A 13018-nucleotide genomic window follows, 5' to 3' on the forward strand; every position below is an offset into this window, starting at 1 on the left:
GAGAAAAGACGTGCATCATCTGTGCTAACATTTAAAATAATACCTGCAAAGAAAGGTTTAGAAAAAAAGTGTGGAGCGGTATAAGGAAAAGAAAGAAAGAAAAAGCAAGAGCAAGAGAAAGGAAGGAAGGGAGAGGAGGGGAGGTGATGGGAGGGGAGGGAAAGGAAAGGGAGGAGAGGATAGAACAGGGGAGGGCAGGGAAGGGGAGGGCAGGGAAGGGAAGGGAAGGGAAGGGAAGGATCAGAACTGTATAGCCTAGCAGAGAGGCAGCAAAGCTCTTGGTGGGCACGGAGCTTGGAAATCAACTGCCTGGGTTTAAGTCCTGCCTTCTGCATTCAGATGATAATTTGTGATTTTGGGCAAGTGATTTAATCTCCTCGTAGTTAATTTCTTTGTGAGTAAAATAGAGATGAAAAATGAACCTGCTTAAAAGGGCTGTTGTGATAAATATTTAGCGTTCTGAACAATGCCTAGCACAGCATGCTATATGGAATCATTTGTTTAGAAATAATAATAACATAAATTATATTGACAAATTAACAAGTTTTGTTAGGTGGTTGAATATAAGATCAATCTACAAAATCTATTGCATCAACTATATATGAGCAAAAGACCAGAACATATAAATTAGAAAAGAGATACCATTTACAATAGCAATAAGATGTATAAGGAAACTAGGAATATATTTAACATAGGTATATGAATTCTCAATGGAGGTTTTTAAAATTTTTCTTGAAAGACATTAAAGACAATCTAAATAAAAATAATGCTAATATATGATCTATAAAGATATCTGCCCAAAGTAATATATGCATTTTCAATCAAAATCACAATAGAGTTAATGAAAATGTGATGCTAAAAGTTAAATGGTAAAGCAAAGTTTCAAGATAGCCAAAATTCTCCTAAAGAAGGCCAGGCACAGTGGTTTATGCCTGTAATCCCAGCATTTGGGGAGGCCAAAGAAAGAGGATTGCTTGAGCCCAGGAGTTCAAGACCAACGTGGGCAACACAGTGGGACTTAGTTGCTACAAAAAATTTAAAAATTAGCCAGGCATTGTGGTGTATGCCTGTAGTCCCAGCTACTTGGGAGGCTGAGGTGGGAGGATCACTTGAGTCAGGGAGGTTGAGGCTACAGTGAGCCATGATCATACCACTGCATGCCAACCTGGGCAACAGAGTGAAACCCTGTCTCAAAAAATAAAATTCTCCTGAAGAAGAACAGTAAGGAGCACTAGTTATTAAACAGGAGGTTACTGGCTCAGGAATAAAGAAATTAAACAATGGACCAAATTACAGACCCTAAAAATAAACCTATCCATTTATAGAAACCCTATATAAGACTCACATTGGATTTTCTTTTTTTTTTTTAATTACACTTTAAGTTCTAGGGTACATGTGCACAACGTGCAGGTTTGTTACACAAGTATACATGTGCCATGTTGGTGTGCTGCACCCATTAACTCATCATTTACATTAGGTATATCTCCTAATACTATCCTTCCCTGCTACCCCCACCCCACAACAGGCCCCAGTGTGTGATGTTCCCCACCCTGTGTCCAAGTGTTCTCATTAGAACAGTAGATTTTCAGTAAATAAAGCTGGGAAAACTGGTTATCCATATGGAAAATGAAATTAGATTCCTACATTATACCATCATAAAAATCAATCCCATGCATATTATTAATTTAAATATGAAAAGCAAAGCATTTGTACTTTAAAAAGAACATCAGAAGAATATCTTTCTGATCTTGGGGTTGAGAGGGACTTCTTACACCAGACACAAATAGTGCTGACCATAAAAGAATAATTAATACATTTGACTACATTAAAATTAATGTCCTGTTAATCACAAGACACTATAAAGATAAAAAATAATTATATTCTGAGAGAAGATATGTTCAGCACTTATAATCACAAATGAATTAAGAGTCAAGATAGAAGACCCTTCCATTGAATCAACAAGAAAAAGATAAACACAAAAATAGAAATCTCGGCAATAGGCATAAAGAGGCATTTCACAGATTAGGAAACATAAATTATGAATAAATACACATACACATTCATTATTTAATTGCAAGCAGGAAAGTGCAACAGCATTAATGAAAATGTGACTCTAAGGGTTATATGGTAAAGCAAAAGCCTAAGATAGCTAAAATTCTCCAAAAGAAGGCCAGACTCAGTGGCTGATGCCTGTAATCCCAACACTGGGGAGGCTGAGGCAAGAGGATTGTATGAGCCCAGGAGTTCAAGAACAACCTGGGCAACATAGTGGGGCCATGAGATGTGAACTTGTACCTATCAGGTCAAACATTAAGAAGTCTGACAATATCAAGTGTTGGGGCCTGGGTGTGGTGGCTCATGCCTGTAATCCTAGTGCTTTGGGAGACTGAGGCAGGAAGATCACTTGAGGCTAGGAGTTCAAGACCAGCCTGGGAAAGGCCCCTACTCCACAATTTTTTCTTTTTAACTAGGCTGAGTATGGTGTCATGTGCCTGTAGTTCCAGCTACTTGGGAGGCTGAGGTGGGCAGATCACTTGAGCTCAGGAGTTTGAAGTTACAGTGAGCTATGATCCCACCACTGCACTCCAGCCTGGGTGATGTGAGACCCCGACTCAAAAAATATCAAGTGTCAAGTGTTGGTGAACGTATGAAGAATATTAATCAGGGTTCTCCAAAGAAACAGAACCAATAGGATCTAGCTAGCATATGCATATATTATATTTTATATAAAGATATATATATATATATGAAGAGATGTATTATAAAAAATTGGTTCAAGTGATTATGGAGGCCTAGAAGCCCCACAATCTGCCATCTGCAAGCTAGAGACTTAGGAAAGTCAGTGGTATAGCTCCAGCCTGAGTCCAAAGGCCTTAAAATGAGGAAAGCTCACAGTGTAAGTTCAAGTCTGGGCCTAAAAGCTTGAGAACCCAGACAGCCAATGGTGTAAGTTCAGTGTGAGAGCTGAAGAAGATTGATGTCACAGCTCAATCAGTCAGGAAGAATCAGTAAATTCTCTTCCTCCACCTTTTTGTTCTATTCACATCCTGAGTGAACTGGATGATGCCTATACAATGAATTGGCTGATGGGGAGGGCAATCGGCTTTATTCAGCCTGCCAATTCAAATGCTAGTATCATCCAGAAACACACTCATAGACACACCCAGAAATAATATTTAAACAAATATCTGGGTAACCCATGGCCAGTCAAGTTGATACATATAACTAACCATCACACGAAGCAGTAGGACTCTTGCAGAGTGCTACGAGGAGCATAAATTGGTACAATTCAACTAGAACACAAACTGGCACCATATTCTAAGTCTTAACAAGTATGTAACTTGCAATAAGTTTTTCAGTCTCAGGAATATATCTTGAAGAAATTCTGGCAAATAGGTGACAAGCGACATACTCTAAAGTGGAATATTCATGGCAGCATTGTTCACAAAAGCAAAACTGTGGAAAAAATAAACATGATCACTAACATAATAGATAAATTAACTGTGATATATCCAACATTGCAAGATGTTATTTGGCAGTGAAAAAGAATAGAGTACAGCTATATGAGTTACAGACTTTAAATAAATGAATTGCTGAAAATATCATTTTTATAAAGTTAAAAAACAAGCAAAATTAAACCATATATTCTTTACAAATACATACATTTGATAAAGCAGTTTTAATAGTAAAGAAGTAATTCACACAAATTCAGGAGAGTGGTTAGGTTTGGATGTACAAGGAAACAAGATCTGGAAAGAATTCATAGAGAGCCTCTACAGATAGTGATTTCATTAGTCTTCTCATGCCTATGGTTTCTAACTATATATGTTAGAATATTTAGAATATGTATAACATGTATAGGATCTGTTAGAATATATTTTTTCTATTATCAAATAATGCATAATAAAACATTTAGAACAATGACAGAAATGACATATTTCAAAGATAGAAAGATAAAACATGGGCCGGGTGTGGTGGCTCACACCTGTAATCCCAGCACTTTGGGAGGCCGAGGTGGGCAGATCACGAGGTCAAGAGATCAAGAGCATCCTGGCCAACATGGTGAAACCCCATTCCTACTAAAAATACAAAAATTAGCTGGGCGTGGTTGTGCGTGCCTGTAGTCCTAGCTACTAGGCAGGCTGAGGCAGGAGAATCGCTTGAACCTGGAAGGCGGAGGTTGCAGTGAGCTGAAATTGCGTCACTGCACTCCAGCATGGGGACAGAGTGAGACTTTGTCTCAAAAAAAAAAAAAAAAAAAAAAAACAGAGAAAAGAAAGAAAGATAAAACATGGTGATTTATCGCATTGATATGAGATGGAGCTAAAACAAAAAAGAATGAATGCTTTCAACATACCTGCTTATGGAGTGACATTGACAAATATGAAAGATTGAAAGGAAGATGATTAGTAGGGAGAATGAATTTGATTTAGGATGTGTTGTATTAGAGTTGATTCTGGATCTTCTGGAGTATGTAAAATTTATCTAGAAATATAACTAGCTTGAGAGGTCTCTGTTTTGACAGAAAATTAGTGCCGCAGTTCAAAACCAGCCTGGCCAACACGGTGAAACCCCATCTCTACTAAAAATATAAAAATTACCCGGGCATGATGGTGTGCACTCGTAATCCCATCTACTCAGGAGGCTGAGGCACGAGAATTGCTTGAACCCGGGAGGCAGAGGTTGCAGTGAGCTGAGATTGTGCCATTGCACTACAGCCTGGGCAACAGAGTGTGACTCTGTCTCAAAAAAACAGAAAAAGAAAAAGAAAAAAGAAGATTAGTGCCACCATGACAGTATACATTGATAAAAGAAAGTTGAGATGAATATGAGGACCTATGCCCAAATTTAGGGGCTCATAAACTACAAATGGAATCGATGAAGGAAGAAGGGAAAGAATAATCAGCCTATGCAAACTCTAGGGTGATATAATGTCACAGAATCAAAGAGAGGATGTAGTTGAAGAACCAGAAGACTGCTGTAGGGTCAAACACTTTTGAGAGGGGTAGGAGAATTGAATTTGATATAGATTTTTCATTTGGCAAAATGGAAGAGAAGCAGCAAAACTCAGAAGCATACAACACATGTTAAAAGAGTCATGATAAATTTATGTAAATGTTTAGATTTTACAGTTGGTTATTTATAAAGTCAAGTGTGTTATCTAACAAATCCACCTAATTTATTATCATGGTCCAAACAAGGCATCTAACTAAGCAAGTATGTTTTCCAAGCCATGCATTTTTTAATTAGAATCGCCTTCACGAGCAGGAATGTATTCACCATCATCCCATTCCTAGAATATTTCTATTATCCCCAGACATCATCTGTGAGTTATATCATAGAGAATCTTTTTATCTCTGTCACCTGACCCAACTCTAAAGCTCGTTCTACATAATTCAGATTTACCTCTGCAATTGGGTGTCTATATTCACTATATTACTTGACATCAATTTTTGAATGACTATAATATGTTGTCTTTCTTCCATGAGAGCATATAATGCTGTCCTACAAGCTTATAAAAATAATGTGTTTATTTCACGTTTTTAAGGACTGGTATATAGTACAAAGGACACAATAAATATTTTTAGCTGATTTCTATTTCATATCCATGCTATTGCCCCCTCTGATGGAGTTTTGTCAGCTTTCCACCAGCCACACCCCTTAATTCTTTCAGAACTCTAGTGTTGCCTGAGATTTCCAGGTTTAATCAGACCAGTAGCCTATTCATTTGTCCACATACTTCCTACTTTCCAATCACTTAGTGCAGTTTTGTCACATTTGTGTTAATCCAACTTCTCCTTTATTGAGCATGCTTCTCCAGGAAATATTGCCATCATCACTCCCCACAAACTCTAGAAGGTCACTCCACACACCATCAGAACATGTTGACTGACTAATGCTGCTGAATACCTACAAAAAGAATAATTTTTCAATTCATTAACTTTTTGACTCAGTATAATGAAAGACATTAATTTGAAACATCTACAATTGCAATTGCCGCTAGTAAACTTTAATAACAATGCATTTATCAAAGTGTGATTCAATCACCTTGGGGAGAAAGAAAGCAGGAAATGAAGTTGAAACAAGTAAGTACCCTTCAGAGAAAACAAGCACTTATTGACAGCTGACTAATTGAAGAGAAAGAGAGCATTCTTTTTTCAGGAACACAGGAGACAAAGATGAACAAAAGACTGTCTCAGAGACAGGAAAAAAATAGTTCAGGAGGGAAGTGAAAAAGAGATCACTAGTCCTTACCTCTTCCAAAAAGGATGATTAGTAGAAAATATTTTGTCATTGTTTAAGAACAAGAAATAAAAGTTTATCCTAGGACATAAAAACAAACACAAAAGATTGTATATTCTAGGATCATCATTTTCCTTCTTTGCATAATTTTTAGCGGTTGTTCTAAGGATTGCAATATATATCCTTAATATTTCAGACTACTTAGAGTTAATATTGAACCAATTCATTTAAAATGTAGAAATTTTGCAAGGTATGAGTTCATTTACTCACCTTTTCATCCTTTTTGTTACAGTTGTCAAATGCATTACATTTATACACATTATAAATCCCATGATGCCATGTTATCATTTTCAGTGCTCTTTATTTTTTGCTCCTGGACCTGATTTTCCATCTGGTTGTATTTCTCTTCAACCTGAAGAACTTCTTTGGTATTTCTTGTAGTATGTGTCCACTGGCTACATATACTTTTAGTTTTCTTTATCTGGAAATGTATTTTACTTCACCACCATTCTTTCAGAATTATTTTCACTGGATATAGAATTTAATGTAGTTTTCGGTTTTGTTTCATTCATTAAAGGTGCTGTTCCACTGTTTTCTGGTCTCCATTATTTCTGTGATGAGAAGACATCAATCATTCAAATCACAATTCCCTTATATGTAATGTGTCATTTTACTCTGACAGCTTTCAAAATATCTTTAGTTTTCTGCAATTGCTGACAATGTGCCAGTTGTGTGCAATGAAATTCTGACATTACCTAGAGTTAGGTCAAATTTCACAAGTTAAGGGTACAGTTTTCCATAAGAGCTTCCTTATTTTGTTACAGGTAGTTAGATAGGCATGAGCAGGGCAGGTGAGGGCTCTTCCCTAGCCACTAGGAATGTCAGGTGATGGTTCAGCAATTATCATATTGACTCTCTAAAAGCGATACATTGATAGCCAGTACAAGGGAGAGGCCATTTCCTGATGTTCCACAGCTACTGCACTGAAGTATTCACTGAATATAGATGCCAGAGAGAAGGAACTTCCTGGGCATGCACATTAAGAAACAAAATGACAGAGTATGACCTTCCAAGGGCACACCACCAGAAAAGGGAAGAAAGCCTCAGATGAGCATGTGTACAACTAAACACACTGCACATGCTCACTTCCCAAGCATGAGTGCACTGCACATGCAGGCAGCCCACTCTAAGGGAGAGGTGACAATGTGCTAGCAGCCCTCACTCTTGGCACCTCCTAGGCCTTGGCGTCCACTCTGCTGGGGCTTGAGGAGCCCTTCAGCCCACCACTGCACTGGGGGAGCCCCTCTCTGGGCTGGCCGAGGCCAAAGCCGACACCTTCTGCATGCGGGGAGGTGTGGAGGGAGAGGCGCGGGCAGGAACTGGGGCTGCACGCGGCAGCTAACAGGCCAGTGCGAGTTCAGGCGGTGCGGACATGGGCTCGATGGGCCCTACACTTGGAGCGGCCAGCGGGCACCACCGGCCCAGGGTAGTGAAGGGCTTAGCACCCGGGCCAGCAGCTGTGGAGGTTGCCCAGGGTCCCTGAGCACTGCCGCCCGCATGCACCGTGCTGGAATTCTCGCCGGGCCTCAGCCACCTCCCCTGGAGGAAGGACACAGGACCTGCAGCCCACCATGTCTGAGTGCTCCCCACCCATTGCCACCCCTGCCTCCGCAGTGGGCTCCCATGCGGCCCCAGCCTCCCCAACGGGCGCCACCCTCTGCTCCTTGGTGCCCAGTCCCATCGACTGCCCAATGGCTGAGGAGTGCAGGTGCAGCTCGGACTGGCAGACAGCTCCACCTGCAGCCCTGGTGTGGGATCCACTAGGTGAAGCCAGCTGGGCTCCTGAGTCTAGTGGGGACTTGGAGAACCTTTGTGTCTAGCTAAGGGATGGTAAATGCAGGAATCAGCACTCTGTGTCTAGCTCAGGGTTTGTAAATACACTAATCAGTACTCTGTCTAGCTCAAGGTTTGTAAATACACCAATCAGTACTCTGTATCTAGCTAACCTAGTGGGAACTTGGAGAACTTTTCTGTCTAGCACTCTGTGTCTAACTCAGGGATTCTAAACGCACCAAAAAGCACTCTGTAAAATGGCCCAATCAGCTCTCTGTAAAATGGACCAATCAGCAGGATGTGGGTGGGGTCAGATAAATAAAAGCAAGTGGCCGGAGCCAGCCCACGGCAACATGCTCAGGTCCCCTTCAACACTGTGGAAGCTTTATTATTTTGCTATTTGCAATAAATCTTGCTGCTGCTCACTCTTTGGGTACACAATACCTTTATGAGCTGTAACACTCACAGTGAAGGTCTGCAGTTTCACTCCTGAGGCCAGTGAGACCAGGAACCCACCAGGAAGAATGAACAACTCCAGATGTGCCGCCTTAAGAGCTGTAACACTCACCCTGAAGGTCTGAGGCTTCACTCCTGAAGCCAGCGAGACAGTGAACCCACCAGAAGGAAGAAACTCTGAACACATCTGAACATCTGAAGGAACAGACCCCGGACACACCATCTTGAAGAACTGTAACACTCACCGCAAGGGTCTGCGGCTTCATTCTTGAAGTCAGTGAAACCAAAAACCCACCAATTCCAGACACAGTGGGAAAGGGACCAGCCTATAGAGGAAGCAACTCAGATAAAAGACAGGTAAGTTTCCAGCTTTAAAACCAGAAGGGTCAATTTCTGTATTTAACCAAATAAAACCATCTAGGGATCTGTTGCATCAGTTTCAGAATAATTGGTCACATGACTGAACTGAATCCCCAACCCTCCCCACCGCCACCACCCACTGCCCCACCAAGAGCTACAGCTTATATCACATGTAATAACATAGTTGGTCATTCTGGTATGGTCAGCCCCCAGCCTGAGTCATCTCATTTGCATAAACTCAAGTGTGATCCCAAGGGCCCATCAAGGATAAAAGACAATTCTATCACTCCAAAAAATTCCAAGGATTTAGAGGTCATCTCCCAGGAACCAGGGACAGAGGTCAAATTCTTTACAACAATGTGGTTTTCTTTGTATTCATCCAATTTCTTGGGGTTTGCTGAGCTTCCTGTTATTTTATTTTTTTTTAAGACAGGGTTTACTCTGTTGCCAGGTGGGACCGCAGTGGCATAATCAGAGCTCACTGTAGCCTCGAACTCCTGGACTCAAGCAATCCTCCTGCCATAGACTTCCAAGTAGCTGGGCATACAGGTGTGCACCACTACACCTAATTATTTTTAAATTTTTGTAGAAACAGGGTCTTGCTTTGTTGCTCAGGCTTGTCGCGAACCCCCATTGTGTCTTGGAAGTAACTAACTTGTTTTGTCTTCTACTTAGGTGGAAGAGACTTGCCTTGTCTCAGATAAGACTTTGGACTTGGACTTTTGAGTTAATGAGAGAATGAGTTAAGACTTTGGGGGATTGTGTTCCAAAAGTGAGAAGGACATGAGATTTGGGAGGGGCCAGGGACAGAAAGATTTGGAAGGGGCTGGGGCAGAATAATATGGTCCGGTCCTGTGTCCCCAAGTAAATCTCATGTTGAATTATAGACCTCAGTGTTGAAGGAGGGGCCTCGTGGGAGATAACTGGATCATGGGGGCAGACTTTTCCCTTACTGTTCCTGTAATAGTGAGTGAATTCTCATGAGAGCTGGTTGTTTAAGGTGTGTAGCACTTCCTCCTTTGCTCGCGCTCTCTCCTGCTCCACCATGTGAAGATTTGTCTGTTTCCCTTCACCTTCCACCATGATTGTAAGTTTCCTGAGACCTCCGCAGCCATGCTTTCTATACAGCCTATGGAACTATAAGTCAATTAAATCTCTTTTATTCCTAACTTACCCGGTTTCAGGTAGTTCTTTACAGCAACGTGAAAATGGACTAATACAGGAAGGAAATTCTGGGGAGCACAGTTGCAGCGGAATTGGAACGGTACAAAATTGCCACAGTCCTGATCTTTACTAAACATACCATGATAAAAAAGAGAGTGAGTAACCCTGACGCCACCATGGACCTATTTAAAAAGATACGAAGTGAGGTTTCAGGAATTTAAGACCTACAGAATGTAATAGGACAAAATAATTCAATAAACTCAATTTTCTGGTTCTGACCACTTAACAACTCCACCTGAAATTCTCAGACATTATGACTAGTACTAGCACGGCAGTTTTCTTTTCTTTTTTGGTGAGGCGAGGTGACTACTGTTTTTAATAAAATGCTAGGCTGGATGGCTTTGACTCTGGTAGTTCCTATGTGACTTTGTAAATAAAATGGGCAAGATTGCTCAATTTTATATCTTAATTCTGCTATAGCCTTTTATATTTAGCCTCATAGTAATGTCCTCTAAGTAACCTTTGTTTGCTTTCTGTTTTAATACTTTAATATCTTGGAAGGGATATGAAATTGATGTAATTATTGGTTTTTCTCCTGTGTGAACTGTAAGTTAATTTCCATACATTGTTTTAATGTCGCTTTCTTTTAACAAAAGAGTTGAGCTTCAAGTCAGTGACAAGTAAATATAGAACATAAAATTTTAAAAAATAACAAAAAGAGTTCATCAGCTAATAAGACACCTTTTTTCTTTGTTAAAAGATAAAACTATATTTCGTCTATGAAAGAATTTTCTGTCAGAAATCTTACATGGCAAGATTGACAACAATAATATTTTTTCTAAGATGAAAAACATTTTCAAATGAGAGATGAACTCCTTAATAAAGACGCAATCAGTCTTGTCAGGGAGAGGATTTACACAGTAAATAAAGAGAAGTTCAAATGTGATATTAATGGCACACAAGAGAGCAGTTCTCATAGTCCAAGATCAGTCCTCAGACATTTACGTGAAGAATTATTATTTCCTTTACATTTTGGAAGCAAAAAGTATAGAAGAGGTAGGAATAAATATCAGTTATTATAATAGAAACGTTATAAAGAGAAAAAAATTCATACTAACATCTTCTCCAGCTCGCCTATACTAAATTATTAACTAAAAAGAGAAATGACGAGTTTCAGATCATGCAGAGAAGCAAGAAAGTACAGAAAATAATGTATCACATTCAATTTCAGCCTCTAATTTCCTATTTCCCCTAAAAGGAAGTATCTCAGGATACTGAATTACAAGTTCTAGCTAACACATCAAGATGAAGCAGATGCTTTATACCAAGTAAGGTGCCAGACCCAAACTCAAATTTTTAAAGGAAATAATCACAGAATTCTTAGACCTCTTACGTTTTCCACTCCCAATGAGAATGGAATAGAGGGTGCCTGATCTCTTTCTTCATGCTCATTAGGATGGGCTGGGACCTCCACCAAGTCTACTGATACTGCTTATTATGTTATTCCTTCAGTGGTAAGGCATAATAACTGCATTCTGATTCATATCCAGGGAAATCAAGAGATGGAGAAATTGGTCCACCAACCACTTTGGTGGTAAAGGAGGAGAGTTTCCTTTGTGATTGGCCCGCACTCCTAAATTTGCCCAAGTAAAATCTACATGAGTGTTTCCCATGACTTGGAGGTGGATTGCGTATGAGGTGAGTTCACCTAGGATTCAGTCCAATAGTGCTACTGAAAGAGATCAAGTGGGCCCTATTCACAAGGATGAAATCTAGGTGTATGCTGGATTGCTGGAGGTAGTAAGAGTGGAGAGATTCTAAAGGCACCACTCAAATAGAGACCTGTTCACTAGGGAACCAGAGGTGAGAGACTTCAATGATGGAACTTAAGTGCCCACAAAAGCACTATGAGAGAGTTAGCCCTAAATATCTGCCAGTTCCAGGGCCCACCAAAGACAAGTTAAAGTAAGCATTTCCATATTACCTTTCTCTTCTTCCCTCCAATGCTCCAAATCTAGAGTGCCCTGAAGCTATGGTAAGCTGGCATCTAAAATCAGCACTAGCTGAAGAAACGATGTAACTTTAAATTGAGAATTTCAATTATTATACAGAAACCAACACTCTAATTTCTGAATCTAGACAGTGTTTTGGGCCTTAAAAGGTCCTTAGGACTGCTCATTATCTAAATGTGAGCAGAAAATCTTGGAACTCAAATTCAATGATAGGTAAAACCTTCCACCACTGAAAAGATTTAAGACATAATGAGAGACCAAAAAAAAAAAAAAAAAAAAAAAAAAAGTTTTATTAGGATTTATGCTTAGGGGTTCTTCAATGTAAAAGTAATATAAAAATCACCTTCACATAAACCTTCTAGCAACTCCATCCTATCAGGCTCCCTAGAGAAAACAACTTGTTCTTTACTCTCTCTAAATAAGGACTTACCCTCTCCTTTGTTCATCAGAAACCTTATTGACATTTTGTTAGACCTCAGTGGTGATTGGGAGGTGATGCTTAGGTATAGGCATTTGTATAGGAATACATGCTTGGTGGCCTTTTCCCCCCCAACATTTGTTACATACTGAGGTTTTGGTCTATTTTTTTTTCTTACCAAGAATTAGACTTAAAATTTATATAAAATCAAAAGTTACAGGGATTATACTATCTTTTGATATCTTCATTTTTTCTCCTTTGTTAGCATTTAGGGCATACCCCATCACTCCAATTGCCTCACAAGTAGACATTTCCCAGTCAAATAAGATATGGCCTAAGGAAATGGCACATAAGTATAATTTTAGTGAAATAACAGAAACAAAGTTCTAGTGGGTTGAAGAATAAATCGGAAATACAGAAATGGATATAAGAAATGAATACCAAAATTTCTGGAAGCTCCACAGTAACCAAATGAGGAATTCAGTGCTGTTGCAAGAACTAGATTGAATGAAAAAAATAAAGTTAAAGGCCA

The sequence above is a fragment of the Papio anubis genome, chromosome 4 (assembly GCF_008728515.1).
Source record: "Papio anubis isolate 15944 chromosome 4, Panubis1.0, whole genome shotgun sequence".
Lineage (NCBI taxonomy): Eukaryota > Metazoa > Chordata > Mammalia > Primates > Cercopithecidae > Papio > Papio anubis.